This window comes from Rhinatrema bivittatum, chromosome 6 (assembly GCF_901001135.1).
Source record: "Rhinatrema bivittatum chromosome 6, aRhiBiv1.1, whole genome shotgun sequence".
Taxonomy (NCBI): Eukaryota; Metazoa; Chordata; class Amphibia; order Gymnophiona; family Rhinatrematidae; genus Rhinatrema; species Rhinatrema bivittatum.
The window spans coordinates 114,298,219-114,319,022 of NC_042620.1; the positions used below are offsets into that span (position 1 = coordinate 114,298,219).

General features: G+C 42.6%; 1 protein-coding gene across 2 annotated transcripts in view; it reads right to left on the reverse strand.

The window, feature by feature from the left end:
• Positions 1 to 20,804, reverse strand: part of LOC115093684 (dynein heavy chain 11, axonemal-like) — a 586,171-nt gene that overhangs the window by 288,005 nt on the left and 277,362 nt on the right. The window lies entirely within an intron of this gene.

A 20,804-nucleotide genomic window follows, 5' to 3' on the forward strand; every position in this document is an offset into this window, starting at 1 on the left:
CTATACTCCTTTTGGGGTATAATTTACCTGTTGGTTTTTGAAGCTGGGTTATTGTTACTGGGCGATTTGCAGGGGAGAAGGGGTGGAAGAGATTTAGGAGAGTGACTATGGAAAGGAAACAGCAGATGGGAAACATCCTGCCGTAGTAAAGAAAAAAACTGTGTTTTGCAGGGAGGTTATTGTTCGATCTGGGATACAGCAGACCTTTTGAATATGCATTTGGGGTGTGCACCGAGCCTATTTTGCATAGCCTCGGTGGCGCGCGCAAGCCCCGGGACGCGCGTATGTCCCGGGGCTTTGAAAAAGGGGCAGGAAGGGGCGGGGCTGTGGGCGGGGCAGGGCGGCGGCAGTCCAGGGGCGGTCCCGAGTCCTCCGGCACAGCGGCTGTGCCGGGGGATGGTGCGCCGGCAGCTGGCCCGCGCGCGCAAGATACGCCTGCAAGAGGCAGGCGTAAAAAATAAAATAAGGTGGAGGGGATTTAGGCAGGGCTGGGGGTGGGTTAGATAGGGGAAGGGAGGGGAAGGTGGGGAGAGCGAAAGAAAAGTTCCCTCCAAGACTGCTCCGATTTCGGAGTGGCATTGGAGGGAACGGGGAAAGCCATCGGGGCTCCCCTAGGGCTCGGCGCGCGCAAGGTGCACAAGTGTGCACCCCCTTGCACGCGCCGACCCTGGATTTTATAACATGCGCAGGACCGGCCCCCCGCCCCTCATTACCGCCGTTTTCTAAAGTACTGCAGGCCTGCGGTACTTTAGCAAATGAGGCCCTTAGTTACTTACACAGACTGAAATCTAATTTAGGTTTTTTGCAGGAAACCCCCTTATCAGATCATGAACACATTACGTTAAAATGAAGGTGGGTGTTGCAGGTTTTCTTTTGCATCTGCTACAATAAAGAATTGTGGTATGTCAATACTGGTGAATAAGAATGTATCTTTTAAGTTAGAAAAATATATAAAGGATCCAAATGGTAGACATATTATGGAGCTTGAGGAGCTGTTTCATAAGCCAACTATAAGAACATAAGAACATAAGATATGCAATACCGAGTCAGAGCAAGAGTTCATCAAGCACAGCATCCTGTTTTCAACAGTGGCCAATCCATGTCACAAGTACCTGGCAAGTACCCAAACATTATTTTAGTTTTTACATATGCTCCAATTCAATATGATCATATCTTCTCTACAACATTGGTCTGCCAGATTTTATCCTTAGGCAAGTTCCCTGTTGTGCTGGGTGGGGATTTAAATTATATTGTAGATCCATATTTGGATAGGCAGTTTAATGGCAAATCAAACTATATGAGTGATCATAAAGGTGTTAATTTTTTATGCATAAATTTTGGATACCTGGAAAATACTGAACCTTTCTGTAAAAGATTGTATTCATCATTCGTAGGCCCACAACACACAGACATGTATCGATTACTTATTAATTTTGGAATAATGGTAAGTTAATTGTGACTGTTACTGAGACTTTGACTCTGATCATTGTCCAGTATCATGCTTGTTCGAGACTGATTGTGAAAAATCTAAGGCAACTTGTTAGAGAATTCCCCCTGTTCAGCTTGTTCAGGATAAAAAAAAATTCAAAAATTTTAAATTGGCCAATAGGAATATTATGGAGCTACTAATGGTCAATATAAAGACAATCCAATACTTTATTGGGAAACAGCTAAAGTGATTCTTAGGGGTGAAAAAATAGGGTATATGAATGCTAGACAGCAGAAATCAAATAAAAAATGTAATAATGATGGAGAAGCTATTAAAATATATAAAAGACAACTGTTAACTTTCTGGATCACTGGATGCAAGGGAAAAGTTTACTCAAATGCAGCAATTATTAAATGATTTGTTATGTCAAAGAGGTAATTTGACATTACAGTTGTTGAAACATAAATTTTTCCTGTATGGTAATAAGACAAATAAGATGTTAGCCAATTTGGTATGGGCACAATCAGGATCTAAATTAATTTCCTTGATTAAAGACAAGCAAGGAAGGGGGTCTGAACTCACCATCTGCAGTATGCTCAGCGTTTAGAGAATTCTATGGGGAGCAACATAAAGCAGAAATAGATAATGTGGTAAACTTAGAATAATTTATGAACAATTTGCATTTTCCCATTCTCTCTCAGGGTGATTTAGAGAACTTGAATGTGCCCATCTCGAGCCGGGAGATTTCAACAGTGATTAAAATGATGCCAAATTTCATAGCTCCAAGTACAGATGGGGTTGGATGCAGACTTTTGTACGCTATTAAATGACCAGATTCAAGATGACTTGAAACACATATATGAAGCAAAGCCAACAGTGGGTCGAATGCCCTATATGTTAAAGAATGCTATTATCATTTTATTTATTTATTTATTAAAGGCTTTTATATACCGACTTTCTTGATACAAATCAAATCAACTCGGTTTACATCGAACTAAGCAGTAACTATAACCATCCAGTCAACAAGAGATAATTTAAAGGAGCATAAAGTTACATTATAACAAGGATGCCTTAACTGGGAGAAGGAAAAAAAGAGAGGGAGAACGAAGATAAATTACTATATACAATGGAATATGGGAGGGAGGCAATGAGCCGACCTCATGATGACTTGTGAGTATAATTAGCTTTTGTTTATTTACATGAGTGATGGAATAGTTCTAAATCAGGCTGTTGGGCTATTGGCGGGGAAGGCTCGGCAGAACAGCCAAGTCTTTAGGTTTTTTTTTTAAGTTGGTAGGCAAGTTTCCTGCCTGAGGTCCGGAGGCATGGCGTTCCAGATGGAGGGACTTGTGATAGAGAATGTCCTGTCTCTGATATTTGAGTGGTCATGGTCATACCCAAACAAGGTACTTGCAAATAGGCTGAAGTACATAATGCCTAAATTAATATCCTCAAGACAAGTAGGTTTTGTTCACTTTAGGAGCTCTAGTATAAATCTGCGCAGGTTGCTTGATGCTTTAGATGTATTTCATGGCGGATTGATCCAGGATCCTATGTTGGTAGGATATGATACTGGAAAAGTATTTGACAGGGTCTCTGTGTGATTGCTAAAGTACATCTGCATCACTACGGTTTTCAAAACTGATTTTTTAATTATATTTAGAGGATAACTTTGAAATACTGGCACGAACCCATATGCATATATATGGGTGCGTGATAATCTACTCCTATATTTTATGACCTGCGTGTATATGATATATGCTGCTTATAAAATACATGTAAATGTACCCTGCAACATGTATGCGCATGTTAAAATAATGCGCAAATACATGTTGAAGTTATCTGGATAAATTCCGATTTGTCTGGCTAAGTAGAGATCATTTATCCGGATAAGTTCCAGTTTATCTGAATAAGTCGCACACAACTGCTGTACTGACATATTTTTATGTCTAAGTTTACAAATATAAGCGTAGAGATTTTATCTGCGCAATTTACAATAATTTACCCCCCTGTAAGTTGGCTTTTATGCGTATTAAGTCAGGAGATTTTCTAACATGTTGTGTAAAGGAAATTACTAGTTTTACCAATTAGTCCACCAGCTTATGTGCAGGTCATCAAGATCCTCCTGCCTCTTCAGCCTGATCTCTCCCCATTTCACCCAGACCTCCACCCAGCCGGTATTTCATTTTTAAGACGTTTACGATCACGCACTCCAGAGATAGAGCAGGTGCAAATATACGCGAGTAAGCTGCCAACTCTACATGCATAAATTACTTATAAAATAGCAACTTACTCAGGTAAATGTTGGCCCTGTCCCGTCCCATTTTTATACGCACAAATTTACTCGTGTACCTACCCTTACTTACATGTGTGTATTGAGGTTTATAAAATAACATGCTTGCGAGTATATGCTATTTACATGTGTATGTGCTGATTTTCATATGTGCAATTCTTTGAAAATTCACCTTTAAGGTTTTACACTCTGACCCTATGGCACAGGGATGTGCTAATGGATGCCTTTCAGAGCCATTATGTTGCAATGAGGTACCAAACAGGGCTGTTCCCAGTCCCCATTTTTATTTATATTAACTCTGGAGCCCTTAGTATATAAATTGGAAATGGAAGAGAAAGTTGGGGATATCTCTGCAGGAAAAAAAACCTTGAAGCTTCATCTTTTTGTAGACGATGTCTTGATGCGTCTGTCAAAGGCCAGACAGTCCTTGCCCGTACTGCTAGCTGTGTTTTCTTGCTATGGAAGTTTCTCTGGGCTTAAGATGAATTTAGAAAAAATTTAGATATTTTAGGTGGATTAGAAGGAAAGTCGATGGATTTCCCCCTTAAAATGGACAAGTGATATGTTTAAATATTTGGGACTGAGATTATACAAAATACCCAAGGTTATAGAGAGGTCCATATTCAAAAGCATTTAGCCAGATAACTCAGAAGCTATTCCGCTAAATGAAGATTTGGGCACTTATCCGGTTAAGTTAGCTGGCTAGAAATTTGCCATCTATAGTGGGGGGTATTGCTGCAATAGTGGGACCCCTCCCCTGAAAACACATCATGGCTTGATGGCGCGTTCTTTTGTGTTGCAGCCAAATACCTCAACATAAGAGAATGCTACGAGTGGCCCTTTAACACAATGGCAGCCCCTACCTCACAGGGCCACCATCGTCTTAAATGGCCGCTGGCCCCAAAATATATAAATCGCAGCCAAATGGGGAGGTTGAGGGTGGGCCACCTCGACTGATCTCCCGACCCTTAACCTAGTCACATGGCTGGGGCAAGTTCAGGGATCCAAAGTAAGGTAAGGGGGTGTGAGTGGGGGATGGGGCTCTTGAACCTTCAGGGGGGCGGAGACCAGGGTGAACATGGGAGGTTGGACTTCGGAGGGGCCACCGCCACTGCTGCCACATGCATATTTGCAGTAATTTTTCATTTTGGGGGGAATTGGGGCCACCTCAAACTGGCTGTCCCAGATTGAAACAGGGGTTAGCACTGACCCCACTCAACCTCCCTATTTGGCTGCAGTTTTTTTTTTATTAGGCCATTTTAAATGTGCGGCCGGAGCCTCAGGACCTGTCGCAGCACATCTACCACTTCCCTAGGAGATGTTATTTTATTTCGGCTGACCACCTTCTTGCAAATCATATGCATGAATGTCACTGTAATAGGGGAGGGTATCTGGGTGGGGAGATGCAAAATATTGTGTATATTGTACAATATACGTGATACAACACGCATTATAGCCCTAACGTTGCTTGATGAACAATCCAGTTAGCCAGCTAAGTCTGGTTGGGCCAAAGAGCTGCCCTAAAGTTAGCCAGCTAACATTAACATTAAGCTGCACTGCTGAATATACCAAAGTTAGCCGGATATGTTTATCTGGCCAACTTTGGAATCTGAAGAGTGACTGAATATGGAGCTTAATTTTCAAAACTCTGCGTGGTACACTATTTTCATGCATAAGGCAGCTCGCAAACATGTATGCTAGCATATTAAAACCTGCGCTGCAGAAGCCACGCAGGTTTTAAAATATGTGGATTTTTGTTCCCAAAAGAATCATGTGTAATTTTTTGTGCATGGAATAGTATGAGCATGTGAACTCTCCATTTCCACAGAAGTGGGCTCATTTGCAAAATGGCCAAACCAGCAAGAAAGCCAAACTTCATGGGTGGGATGTATACAGGATTGCTGACCTCCTTGTTTGGAATGAGGACATTGTTTTCCCTAAGTGAGGGATTCGGTGTAAATACTAAGCACATGAGCCAGGCCTGGCAGGGCCTGTGCCTGGAGGTTAACAGACATGCCTAGTATCCCAGCGAGGGAAAAAGATGGATAAGGTACTCAGTTGGTAAGAGAAAGATGGGCACTGGTGCCCAACTTGGAGACTTGCACTCAGCAAGTTGTAGTGCACAGAAGGGAAAGAAAAGGTCACTTGTGTAAATGAGCTTTCTGCCACGTGGCCACACTCTGCCAGCCAGCTGCAGCATATTCAGAGCTGAGGGAGCAGTACCACCACATAAACAGCAGAGGCAAGGAGGTTCTAATGACATCTACAATGCCATGAAGGCACTAAGATAACCCCAGTGTGAGCTGCATGCAATGGGCTGGCAAGGGAAGAGCAGTAATCAAAAATGGGAAATCACTAGCAAAAAGCAGGAGGGAAGCACATAGCATGCACAGATGCTTAAAAAGACAGGAAAGTGCTACAGACAGTTATGGGTAGACTGGTAAGGCATGGCCTCTCTATGTGGAAGGGCACACAGATCTTCCTCCAGCTGTTGGCAGAGGTACAGTATGCTTTCCTTACTGAACTTGAACCTGTGCATTACTAGCTTCACAGACAGATCTAAAGATTGTATTTGGAGCCTATATACCCACGTCATAGGGTTTGTCCTTTTCTTCCTCTGTTGTATCTCCCTTCGCATACTTTGCTCCTGCAGGATCCACACATTTATAGCATTCACTGCTGCACTTCTCATCTCCACCAGTTATAGCTGACCAGCCACCACCACTACCACTACCACAACCACAACTACTCCCACCACCACCAACAGACTCACCACCTGACATACAACCGGGTAGCAAATATACTCAGGGAAAACAAAATGCCAATATTTCTTTAGGAGGATAGTCCTGTATATATGATGTTATTATTATTAATATTATTCTAGAATTATTTCCACATCAGCGAGGCTGACAGTGTGTCCTGCATTGCACGGGCCACTTGGATAGCTCATTCCTGCGTGGAAAAAACTGGCAAAATCTTGCTCACAAAATTTTTTACAATTTTTTTTATAGAAATTGCAACTTAAATAAATTAAAAAAAAAAAAAAAAAAAAGAAGTCCTAGTCCTCAATATGCAACAGGTCTGCAACATTAAATATCCAAGCCCAACCAGGTAACTCCACAACTACCTCCAGTCACACCAGACACACACAATCTCCTTAATAGAGCCATATACACTAAAAGGCATCAAAACAGAACCCCCTCCCCCGGAATCATAGACACACACACACACACACACACACAAAAACAAACACAGAATAAATTAGGGCCACTACAAAGAAAAATCAGACATACGACCCCCAAATTACTACACAAGTGCTGTACTCTATCCAATAACTCCCATCAATCTGCAATCTACTATCTTCACCAGCTGCCAACATGCTAAACACCAGGTTTCAAAAGACGAATGAGATTTGAATTTGGCATGTTAAATAACAGGTGTAAAAGCACCTGCGTACTTTGTTTATAAAATCTGGAAGTATGCGCGCACTCACAAACCACATCCCGACATGCCCCAAACACACCCATTTAGTATGTGCTTACTGTTGTGTGTAACCACGCAAGTACATGTGTACTTGCAAGGTTTCCAAAATAACAAATACACATGCTAATTTTATGTGTACAACCCTTGCAGAATGCTTTGAAAATCACCTCAGCAATGTACATCCAATTATGCAGGAGAAAACACAAAACTGGATGCAATTCTTTGTTTCATTGTAGGGTATGATAGCTTAGGTGAAGCAGAGCAATTTTGAGGATAAGATTATGTGCTGCAAATGATTCTTTTAATTTTACTTAAAAAAGACAGTCTCATGAATAGTCTATGTGCAGTACATTTCTGTGGACGAGTAAGACAGCAGGGGTAAAATCTGGAGCTGCTGATACTAAGAGAAAAAGGGGGGATGGCATCCCCTAATTTTAGATTTTACAGTATGGCATGTTTGCTAAGTCCCTTTGGGATCGGTTGGTTAGATAAAAATAACTCTGTGGATCTGGAGTTGGAGAAACCGGTGAATTATCATTCAATCTGAAATTTATTTTGCAGGCAAAGGGAGACGCAAAGGGGTAGATTTTATAATGTGCACGCGCTTCCTGGCACGCACATGGACGCACCAATTTTATAACGTGCGCACGCCAGCATGCGCACGTTATAAAATACTTGGGTCACACACACATGTGGGTAGGGCACACAAGGGGGTGGGTTTTGCAATTTCCGCCTGGTGACACATTCGAGCCTTCCCCGGTTCCCTTCCAGTCTGCTCCAACTAAGGTGTGGAGTGGGAGGGAACTTCCCTACCCCCCTGCCTAACCTTCCTTCCCCTTTCCCTCACCTCCCCACCCCCTAAACCCTACCTATTTTTTATTTTTTTTTTTTTACGTTTGCTGCAGAACTTACTTCAGGTCCCCAGGTGGGTAGATTTTAAAAGGCCTGCGCGCGTAAGTCCCGAGGTTTACATGCGTGGCCGGGCCTTGCGTGTGCCGGGCAAATTTTCAAAGAGGCCTGGCCACGCATGTAAACCTCGGGACTTATGCGCGCAGGCCTTTTAAAATCTACCCGCCTGGGGACCTGAAGTAAGTTCTGCAGCAAACGTAAAAAAAAAAAAAAAATAGGTAGGGATGAGATATGGGATGAGATAAATTTGCAAACTGGTGGATGAAGTGGTTAAACTGGTCATGGCGTGAATGCACGCTGGTTTTAAAATACCCTGACTTACGCGGTAGAAACGGGATTTATGCCCCTAGGAGCATGCCAACTTAAATCAGGAATGCAAAGAAAGCAGGAGTAGATCGGTGTCAAAGAGAAATTTTATTGAACAATCAGTGAAATGCATAATAAAAAGTGAGAAACTGTTTAGGGGTATGATTTTACATTCATTTTTATAATAAATCACCAAGGGAGAGGGTATTTTTCCTGTAATCTGGTGGTGTTAGTGTTATTTCTTTAGGGTAGATTTTTTTTCTAGTAATGATTATATTGGTGGACACAAACCATCAATCATTTGACATCACCTTGTTAAAATGTGGATTTTTTTTCCCATAACTGGTCACGCAAATTATCTTTCAGCTTTCACAAATGTAAATGGAACCTGTGAAGCATAAAGAAGGTGCTGCATAAAGGTAGCAGGGTGGAAGGTAGAACAGTCTGATTTCTGAAGGGCTGAGCAACGTAAGAGAGGGAGGGCATTGCTCTGTTGTAGGGTGTACATAGATATTTTTTGGTTTTGTTTGTGTTTTTCTTTCATTTGTTTTGTTTCTTTTCATTTATTTGAAATGAACCCCCCTCCAAAAAAAAAAAAACCAAACCCAAAGGAAATTTAAAAAAATAAAGGGGAAAAAAAACCAAAAAAAAAATGTCAGTTCTGTCAGAGTAGGAAAAAAAACCCCCCTCCTGAGCTTCCTTGTTTCATTTCAAACAAATGCATATGGCTAATCTGTTAATGTATTCATGAGAGGGGAGAATTTTAAATGAGATTTGTCAGTACAACAGTAAAGCTTAAAATTAGCGAGAGTTTGATATAACAGGCTAACAGCTACTAGTTAGCCCAGCTGTGTGTATTAGAGTTACATTGAGTAATATTTGGAAATCGTGGCAAAGCGAAAGTTTTGATCCCTGATAGGTGTTAAATGGGGACTGAATGTGAAAAATGCAAAACTGGCCTGATTGCACGGCAGGGGCTATTAACGAATCCGTGTAAATTCTTTCAAATGAGTTAAAGAATGTGATTGCTTTTTTTTTTTAGTTTCTGTTAGCAGGGAAAAACTTCTCGGTACCCCTAGGAGTGGGGTAAGTTTTATTTATATTGCTAAGTTTAAACGAATATAGTACAAGAGTTAGTGTATGGGGAAATAGAAGAAAGAAGATTCAATTAGACTAAGAGCCAAGAGAGTCAGAAAAGGATTACAACGAGGGGCAACCACACCACTTGACTGCTGCAGTGTCCTGCACATCTACTAAAAGGTCTGGGTCAGACGAGCTCAAACATGGTGAGACTGAACCCCGATCAGAATTAAAAATATGAAACTGAATAAAAAGGGCAAGTTAAAACAGAATTAACAGAGAACTGAAATAAGAAATTGTTAATGTTCTCTTTACAAGATATACAGTAGGAAGCTTTTAATACTTAAACATTTTGAATCACTTTATTATTTATTATTGCCTTGTCATTTACGGTCTGTCACCCTATTATTGCAATTTCTATAGAATGAGCAACATTTGAATTGAACTCAATTTAGCCACCTGATATATAGTCACACTAAAAATGCCATGGAAAACAAAACATGAATAAAGGACAGTAATTACAGCTGGGACTGTTAAATAAATTTCCTCTTACAATTTGGATATAAAAATGGCATTCATACATAGGTGACCTGTATCAGAGCTGACTTGGCTTACCTTTTCAATAGTCACTTTTATAATCGTAGGCTTCTTTGTTTTTCAAGCATCTATTTTTAGTATACTTTTCTCTACAAAACACTCATTTTTTGCTTCTTTTTCTTTTCCTAATAACGTGCATGATAAGTACTCTTGGTTGGGACGTATATACTTATCTGAGAAGATGCCAGAATTTCTGGTAAGATACTCTATTTGAAACTGCTTCAGGAGATAATGGCAAAAACTTAAGGGAACTGAAAGGAAAACCGCCTAACTTCTCCTACCTACTCTAAACTAGAAAATCTGCACAGATTTTAGGGGGTCATTTGCTAATATGAAAGCAGGAATAAACCATTACAGCAATCTCCAGTGGGGGTGCTAAGTTAAAGATGGTACAATCCTCTACTCTATACTGCCTGACTTTGCTACAAGGCCACACTCCCTAGCAGGAATCCCAACCGGGCCCTATGGATTGTAGCCTCACCCACCCCTGTTTAGAAGCTCACATGCAGGTGCCAGAAATGTACTTTCAGGTCATCCACGCCACAGATGGACATATATATATATATTTCTGAAGTACTAACAAATGTAAAGAACACTAAGGCCCGGATTTTAAAAGCCCTACACGCACCGGGCCTATTTTAAAAAGGCCCAGCCACGCACGTAAGTCCCGGGGCTTCAGAAAAGGGGCGGGGTCAGAGGCTCCCGGCACAGCGGCCATTTGCCGCTGTGCTGGGGGGATCGCGTGCCGCGCGCACAACCTGCGCCTGCCCCAAGGCAGGTGCAAAAGGTAGGATAAAGGTTGGGTGGGGGGGGGGGTCAGGAGGTTAGTTTAGGGGGTTGGGAATGAGGGAAGGCTGCGGGCGTCGGCACACACAAGTTGCACTAATGTGCATCCCCTTGCGAGCGCTGACTCCCGATTTTATAACATGCGCGCACATCTTATAAAATTGGGCGTCCATGCGTGAGCACCGGGTAGCGCGCAGGTCTTGAAATCTGCCCCTAAGAGTCATTCTGATTGAAGGTGCTGTTTTTAAAAAGATTTATTTCACATGTTCTCCATCTGCCTCGCCACTGCTTCTTTTCCCAAAGAAGCCCTAGTTGTTTCCTTCAGTGGAGGTTTTCAAGCATTTATTTATCCTTCTAAAAGAGAAATTAGGATTTGAGAAAGCTCCCAATTTAGCTATCCTATTCTCTAGCTAAAGATAAATCTGTTCCTGTCATGCTGCAACACTATAGGGGGCTGCTTTCTTCCCATTTCTACTTGCACATTTTTCTTTTGATTCTCGTTCTCAGCTGCCAAGTCCCTCCCACCACCTGCGGGAACTGATACTTTATTATCAATTTTAAAGCCGTAAGACTTTAAAACAGTGCTGTTATGTACTCAGCTTTCAGTTTAGTCTTACTTTCCATGAATTAATGGGGCATGAAGTTCTTATTAAAGCTCATCTTCTAAATTCAGTGTTGCTTGGTCATCAAGTTTGTCAATGCACAGCTGGCCACCATTCTTTTGATGCCCGGGCCTGCAGTGCTGGCCAAGATGCTGAGATTGTCTATATTATATATATTTGCCTAGCTCTGGGATGACATTTTTTGCATGTGCGCACCTCTCCCATACTCCATTGTATGGTACCAGAGATTTAGCATGGTTGACCTGACTGTAGATGCTTTCACGGCCCATGGAGGAGTGGACATTTTCCGGATGATGTTATATTATGAGCTCACTTTCACCCTGATTTTCTCAATGTGTGCTTTTCATGTAAGAGACTGGTTGAGTGTTGCACTGAGGTTGACAGGGCCTGTTTTAAGCCCAGCGGGTCAGTTTTAAGTCATGTCATGTGACACAAGTTCTTATTTTGCGACCCCGTTCCTCTCTGCCATTTTTGACTGCCTCCAGATGCTGAGAAAACTATTTTTACTTAATTATCAAACAGTGTTTATCACATTATTTATCATGCTTTAGTACCTACCGCAAGAATGCTCAACTTATCAATGACTCTTGTGACGGTCTTAAATGACAGGTATGTCAGCCAGAGACGGTAAGGAAACCTTTTCCCTGAAATTGAGGGAAACAGGGAACTAGCAATTACAAGACTAAGACACAATCTAACCCCTGATAAAGGCAATCATCTGAGTAGACTGAGAGTTTTAAAAAGGGTTCCCTGGGGCAGGGGGCAAAGGCAGACTCCACACCACCCAAACTCAGGTGATTTCAATTGGTGAGGCTGCTCTAAAGTAAGCAGCTCAAATTAGAGCTGTCTCTTGCTTCTGGTAAGGCAAAAATCGGGGACCTCTGGCACGAAGCTGCACTGGAAATGGCCGCCTATAAGCAGAGCCCCTGGTTTCCTGCAGCAGATTTCTCAAGATTCCACAGCAAGAGTTGGGTAGCAAATTCTGTGGCAGATTTTTCAAAATTCTCTGACAAATTGAAAAAATTTTGCATAAAGTTTCACATCTCACAGTATGCAAAAAAAAAAGTACATTTTTTATTGAAATCCTTTAAATATTGTTTAAAACCAATGTAAAATTACATGCAAATACAAATTTTACCAAGTATAAAAATCAATTATTTATCAAGAAAGAACATATATGTTGCAAACTAGAGATGTGAATCATGTGATCGATCGTCTTAACGATCGATTTCGGCTGGGGGGGGGGGAGGGAATCGGATCGTCGCGGTTTTGTTTTTTTAAATATCGTGTAAATCGGGGGAGGGCGGGAAAACCGGCACACTAAAACATCCCTAAAACCCACCCCGATCCTTTAAAATAAATCCCCCACCCTCCCGAACCCCCCCAAAATGCCTTAAATTACCTGGGGTCCCGGTGTGATCTTTTACTCTCGGGCCTCCGGTGCGTTGTAGAAATGGCGCCGGCGCTACCTTTGCCCTGTCACAGGGCAAAGGTAGCGCCGGTGCCATTTTGTTTTTTGTCCCCCGACGTCAGGAGCGTAGGAGATCGCTCCCGGACCCCCGCTGGACCCCCAGGGACTTTTGGCCAGCTTGGGGGGGCCTCCTGACCCCCACAAGACTTGCCAAAAGTCCAGCGGGGGTCTGGGAACGACCTCCTGCACTCGAATCGTTTTGCCGTACAAAATGGCGCCGGCCATACGGCGTATGGCCGGCGCCATTTTGTACGGCAAAACGACATCAGGAGCGTAGGAGATCACTCCCGGACCCCTGCTGGACCCCCAGGGACTTTTGGCCAGCTTGGGGGGGTCTCCTGACCCCCACAAGACTTGCCAAAAGTCCAGCGGGGGTCCGGGAACGACCTCCTGCACTCGAATCATTTTGCCGTACAAAATGGCGCCGGCCATTTTGTAACTTGTAACTGTGAAAGGCCACTTTTGTTTTAAACTGAAATACAGTGCAACTATTCTTTTCATATTTTTATGAGAAAAACCCAGTCATCTTTCTGAGAATATGTGCATTAGAGATGGGAAGAAAAAAAATGTTATTTCATGTTTCAATTCATTTTCAGGGGTTTGCTTTTTCATGAATTTTGTTTCATCTAATGTATATTTCATTTATTTACTAAAACAAATGAAATAAACATTGAACCCCACCCCACAGGAAATGGGGAGGGGTTCAATCCAAGGCAAACGAGCTAGCCATATTCTTTCAGCAGAAGATTTCAAACACGCTCTCCCTCCTTCCACCCAATACCAACACCCTCGTTTCATTTACCAATACCCACATGCTTAAGGGAGCCAAATTAGACAACTTCGAATTAACTTAATCTAAAGAGATCGAATCCATTCTCAAGAAGCAGAAACCATCCAGCCACCCCACAGACAACCTACCAACCAAGCTACTCCTACTCATACCAAACACAATCTCCGGACCACTGGCCAACATCATAAACTGCTGCTTAACCCAAGGACTGTACCCAAACAGTCTAAAAAACGCCTCTCTCAAACCCCTCCTTAAGAAACACAACTTAGACCCTAGTGAACTAACTAATTTCCGCCCTATATCGAATCTTCCATTCTTAGCCAAACTTACAGAAAAGGTGGTTAACACCCAGCTCTCAGAATACTTAGAAGATCACAATATACTCTATCCTTCACAGTATGGTTTTCGCAAATCACGCAACACAGAAACCCTGCTCATCTCCCTAACCGACCATATTATTATGGGACTGGACAAAGGACACTCTTTTCTTCTAATCCTCTTAGACATATCAGTGGCGTTTGATACCGTCAACCACGCCATCCTCCTGAATCGTCTATCAGACATAGGCATTTCAGGACAAGTCTACAACTGGTTCAAGTCTTTCCTTAGCGATAGAAGCTTCAAGGTCAGAATAAATAATAAAGAATCACCACCAACAAATTCATCCCTAGGCGTACCTCAAGGATCCTCCCTGTCCCCCACCCTTTTCAATATCTACCTCCTCCCCCTGTGCCAATTGTTAACTAGTCTCAACCTTATTCACTACATTTACGCAGATGATGTGCAGATCCTGATCCCCATAACGGAATCCATTACCAAATCACTCTCGATCTGGAACAACTGCCTACAATCTATCACTAGCCTCCTCAACAGTTTAAATTTGGTCCTCAATGCTAATAAGACTGAACTCCTCCTCATTTCCACCAACCAAGACAACTATCAGTCACAGACTCACCATAACCACGCCCTCACTCATACTCAGGTTAGAGACCTTGGGGTAATACTTGATAACCATCTTAATCTAAAGAGTATGATTAACACCATAATCAAAGACTGCTTCTTCAGACTACAGGTTTTAAAAAGACTCAAACCTCTCTTATACTTCCACGACTTTAGGACAGTTCTTCAATCCTTGATATTTGCTAAAATAGACTACTGCAGCGCGCTCCTCACAGGACTACCCAGCTCAACCATCAAGCCACTTCAGATGATACAAAATGCGACGGCCAGAATCCTGACCAGCACCAACCGGAGAGATCATATTACACCCATCCTCTGAAACCTACACTGGTTACCAGTCAACCACAGAGTCCTACACAAATCTTTAACATTAATACACAAATCCATCCACAATCTCCTTTATCTCGACCTTGAAATTCCGTTAAAACTCCATACATCTAACAGACCAATGAGAGAAATATCCAAAGGAACGCTACAAGCCCCGCCAACCAAAGCCACGCGACTCATCGCATCTAGGGACCGAGCATTTTCGACACCAGGCCCAGCTATCTGGAACAACCTCCCTGCAGAACTCAGGCTGGAACCTTGCCTGCTAACTTTTAAGAAAAAACCCAAAACGTGGCTGTTCCGCCAAGCCTTCCCAGAACCCTGGGACACACATTAGGTGGTATCTACTCACGAACTATGGAACCTCCCCTCCTCTGATTACCTGGACGGCATGGATACCGACTCTAAGATGTGGACTAACTCTAGTCTGGACTAACTCTAGTCTGGAATTTGTTATGTCTCCCTCTAACTTAACTTAATCTTTTTCTTCCAGCTACCTAAGCTTCCAAGTTCAAGGTCCTCGTTTAATGTAACTTTGTTTTCCTTTACCTTAGTTATTTACCCCTGTTCGATGTAAACCGACCTGATATGGTATTTAACCATAAAGGTCGGTATAGAAAAAATGTTAAATAAATAAATAAATGAAAAAAAAAGTAAAAGGGCCTCCTGAGGCCTCCCAAGCCCCCCGGCCATCCCTCCCACCCAAAAAATGCCAGGACCAGGATCCTTCCTGTCCCCCACTTACCCGGTCTGGGGGGGGGGGGATCTGAAGCTTGGGCCTTGCGTAGGGTTGTGGCCAAGGTTACAGTGAACTACCACAGCCTAGACCTACTCAAGGCCAAGGCTTCAGCACGGGTCTAAGCGTTGGGATGCCAGAGGCTGGATCCCAATTCAGGGGCCTTGGCCTGGACCCAGATCTGAGGCCAGGGTTTGGCCCGGAGTCTGGGTCCTGACCCTAGGTCCTTAGTCCAGGGTCAGGCCCAGGCCCAATGCCCAAGCCTCAGAGGTCTTCCGTCTTGTGTCTTCTTTCTTCATCTGTGAAATGACACCATCAGCTTGGAGCTGCCAGAGTTAATTAGCCCTGGCGCTTCCTCCATAGTGGAAGGCATCGTTTTGATTTAAGGTAACACAATTAGGCATCGGGCCTGGACCATGATGCTGGATCCCCACCGGAGCCGGTAAGATTTTTTTCTGTTTTTGGGGTTTTGGTCAAAGCCCTGGCATTAGGCTTGGGGCTTGGCCGAGACCCCGGCATTGTGCTCGAGCCTAGGCTGCAGTTCCTGCATCGAGCTGCAGCCTATGCCTAGGCGAGGCCCTGGCTTCAGGTCTAGGCCCAGGCCCCAATGTCACACTTGGGCCTAGACCAAGGCCCTTGCTTTGGACCTTGGCCTATTCCCTAGGCAAGGCCCCGGCTTTTGGTCTGGGCCTAGGCCCGATGGATTAATTTTATTTTCAGAATGAAACGTGAAAACCATTGAAATTTTGACAGATGTTCAATCATTTCACTTTGATAATGAAATGAAACAAAATAGGAAATTTCATCTAATTTCCAATTTCATTTCTCCCGAATGCCCATCCCTAATGAGCATACTGAAGCTTCTCTCAGCATTTGTCATGCTGTTAATCATATAGATAAATATGTGTACAGATATTGGACATTAGATATATTGGATATTGGTAACAAACAGAAAAAGTGGATGGCCACATATGCAAGTGCAAGAACCATTATATAGTTCTAAACAGACATCACTCCATGAAGGAATTTTATCAGAATGATCTTTGGTTTGATTTAAGAGATCTTTGAGGGATCAAACATTCTTACTGCTTACTCTGTCCACTCAAATCTTGCTCCTTCCCTCCTATTCTCTTCAGGACAGAAGGAGAGGGGGAAATTACAGGAGGGGAGGGACTAAATTAGGGAGCAGACTATCTCTCTTCTTCTCGCCTGTCTGCTCCAACCTGAGCCTCAGCCCATATATGCCTGTTCCCTACAGGCTGCCTGCGAGAAAAGAGGCTGGAGCAGCAAACAGAGGGTCCGATGCAATGCCCAATTAAAACAGGTGCTCATACTGAGTGTCTGTTTTCCTAATGCACATGCAGCCACATCCCCTGGACACCCGATGCAATATTTAAATGAGAGGCAGCATTAAAAAGGATGCACTTACGGAAAATTGAGCATCCGTAGTGCTCAATAGTTTATTGCAATGGCCGCTCAGTAGGAGTGTCCATTTTGATATTGGGTTTTTTTTTTTCCTATAATCTACTTCAGCCACCTCAACAAAATATTAGGCACCCCATGCTATGGACGTCCAAACTGTGTGGCAAAAAGTGTTGGGTTTTTTTTGTTTTTTTTAATGAAGTGAAAATATACTATTATTTTTCTCCACCAAAAGCAGTAAATTAAAGTGTCACAGTGACACTAAGCAGGAGGACACACTTATCACAACACGGAGAACCTATTTTTTAAATGTTTTTCATGGGCCCTTGGCTGCAAGCTGACGTTACTCCAACTCCGAGGCTGGAGTTAAATTTGCCATGTTAAAAAGTGTGCGTTGGCTGCCCAGTGCTTTATTGCACTGGGTAATAGCTAATGTCCTCATCTACATGCAATTAACATCCGACGGGCGCTATCGGGTTCGCATTTGTTAGGGTGCGCATTTTCGACACTCTAATCTCCTTACTGCATCCATCGCTAGTCTAGGGCATCCAAAATGCACGTCCAACTATATGTTGTGCTAGGCTGGGTGCACTTTATTGTATTGGCCCCAAAGAGTATTGAGACTGAAGGCAAGCACAATGTAGCTTTTATCAGATGATTGCATTAGGTGATAGGGGAGCTTCAGGTTGATTGTGTGGTAGGTTGTGAATTAGGTGACAGCAGGCTAATTCTGCAGTTTCTCTGGTAGCTGCAGAATTGTAGGAGCCTGGAGGCACTGCCTATAGGTCAGAAGGGCCCAAGGGAAAAAACGTTTTCTAAGTTATTGATAAAACTACTAATTGGCCTCGATTGATAGAATATGGTGTAGAGAACTATGTAATCTCCGGCATCAATTAAGTTTTCTTTCCTACTGAGTTCTGAGCACTGTTTTCCTTCTGTGGCATTTTCATTTTGAAATTTGTCCTAAGATGAAGGTAAGCCCTGAACCAAAAATTGGCATACTCTCTACTGCCTGGGATATAATGAGGTGCCCATGATTACTTCACATTGTTAATTTGCATAAACATTTAGATATATTCCATTGCATGGTAAACTTTATTGCACACATTACATGCTGCTTTATCATACAAAAATTGGCAAGATAATCGATGGTACAAAATGCAATAAAGTTTTTGCGCTTTAAGAGGGCAACTTTCAAAGCCATTCACATGATTAAATAGTGATTTAGTCAAGAAAAATAGCTGTCTGAAAGTTTCCTTCCTTTGGTGCCGCTAAAAGTATGCATATTTGTCTACTACGTGCACACTTTGAGCCACATTTAGTGGTGGTGCTTCTTGGAGGGTGTGCTAAGGTTGGGGAAAAAAAAACAGAAAATTGCATTTTCAACTCTAAACATATTATTTTCTAGGGATGTGCATTCGTTTCATTCGTTTAATTTGTTTCATACGTTTCCCATTACATGTCAATTAGATGTGCATTTGTTTCATATGTTTCATACGTTTCATATTACATGCTTGTATAGGAAACGTATGAAAGGAATGCACATCCCTATTATTTTCCATGTGAAAAGTGCCTGCAGAAAAAGCAGGTGAAATATCCATAGGTACTTTATGCACACAGCAACATTTAAAGCAAAAGTGCACCTGTACTTTTGCTTTGAAACTTGGGTCATCCCAAAATCCATGGCTTGAAAATTGCTCCTAAGTCAATTTATAGCATGAAATTCAAAATGATTGCACTTTAGTACATCTACCTCTCTCTCTTTATCTTTGATGTCAAACAATAAAGCAAACATTACATTATTTTCTCATCTTTCAAAAAATAAAAATGGCCATTGTTGTCAAAGTTTGCCTTTACCAGTTTCACCCTGCACTTCCCCCATCACCAAAACAGCTATGATAGTTTTCACTAAGCATTTTTACAATATTGGTATATTCCAAAGATACGGTCAGGATCAACAGGGACTTGAACAGGTGAACTTAGAAGGGGGAAACTAAGAAGCCTTAGAGGAGCCACAGAAGCAGGGAAAAGCCAGGGGGGCATTTACCCTCTAGTTGCCAAATAGTCAGACACATCCTTGGAAGGTCCCATTGGTTCAGCACAAATCATGCTCTGATTGGTTTTAGTATATAAAGAGAGCGACAGAGATACGACGTTCCTGGGAACAGCCAGTCAGTAGCAAATGGTATGTTAGGAAGAGGCATACCTGACAAAGCTGGATGGCTGGATGAAGGTTTAGCCAAGGCCAACCAGGCCTAGCTTGGGAGGTACTGGAACACAAATCATAATGCGAAAACATCCCAGAAAGGGAGGCTGCGGCATTTAACTTACCATGATATTCAGAAAAATCTTTTAAAACAACAAAGAATAAAGTTGTAGTGTAGTACTGGATCAGGCTCAGGTGCTCAGGAGAAAGGCATGGGCAGAACCACTGGAGCAGGACCCCACAGGGCTGGATGCAGAGCAGAAACACTGTTGCAGGACTGCACCCGGGATGCAGAGCAGGAACGAGGCCAGACATGCAAAGATTCTAGAGGAGGGATCACAGAAGTCTGTTGTACCAGCAAAGATGCACCGCTGTCGCTCTCCAACCATATACGCTACCACCAATCGTGCTGAACCAATGGGACCTTCTGAAGGCGTGTCTAAGAACCTAGCAATCAGATGATAAACGCTCCCTGGCTTTTCTTTGCGTCTGTGGCTCTGCTGCAGCTTCCTGGCCTCTGCCTTCTAGGGTCACCAATTCAAGCCCCATTCATCCTGACACATGCAAGCCAATGTCTTGTGCTCTTGCTGAAGCAGACATATAAATATCTGGATTTTGCATCAAACATCACAGCATACCTTAAAGTAATCAGTCTTGTAGCATGAAGGTGGAGCCTATGCATGCTGCCATAAAGTTGCTTTTTTATTCTTGACCCCACACAATGTGGAGCATCTATAAACTGTAATCAAGGAAGCCAGAAGCCTCATTTTTGTAACCGGTGGCATTTAAAAAGGACATAAAACTAATTTTATATTCTGTTTACTATACGAAAATTTATACTTTCACCTAGCTGAATGACACATCTGTTGCCACCATTCAGTCTCGGCAGCCTATCTTCACCTATCAAAGGAGACACATTAAATCTATAAACAATATAATGGTAAATTAAGCAAAGAGATTAATGGAAAGCATAGCTGTTTCCTTTCTCCTTTGCAGGAAGCAGGCATGTAACTTGTCAGCAGGCAGTGACGCTGAATATATTTCCCAAAGACAAACTGTTCACGAGGGAATTTTAGGCATAAAATCAGCAGCAGTCGCTGGAAAGCATATGTTCTGGTGGGTGGGTGGGTGCTGGGGAGGAAACAAAGCCGCGGTGTCACGGCAGGTGCTGGAGCACAAATCAACGCGAAAGCATCCCGGAAAGGGAGGCCGTGGCATTAACTTACCACCATGGTATTCAGAAAAATCTTTTAAACAACAAAAGAATAAAGTTAGGAAAGGCACTCATCCCCACTATATCCATCCTGCAATTACTTCAGAGTTGTCACCCATGCTTTTACTGAATTAAATTAAGAAATGATTGATATCTGTATTGGTTTCGGGCGA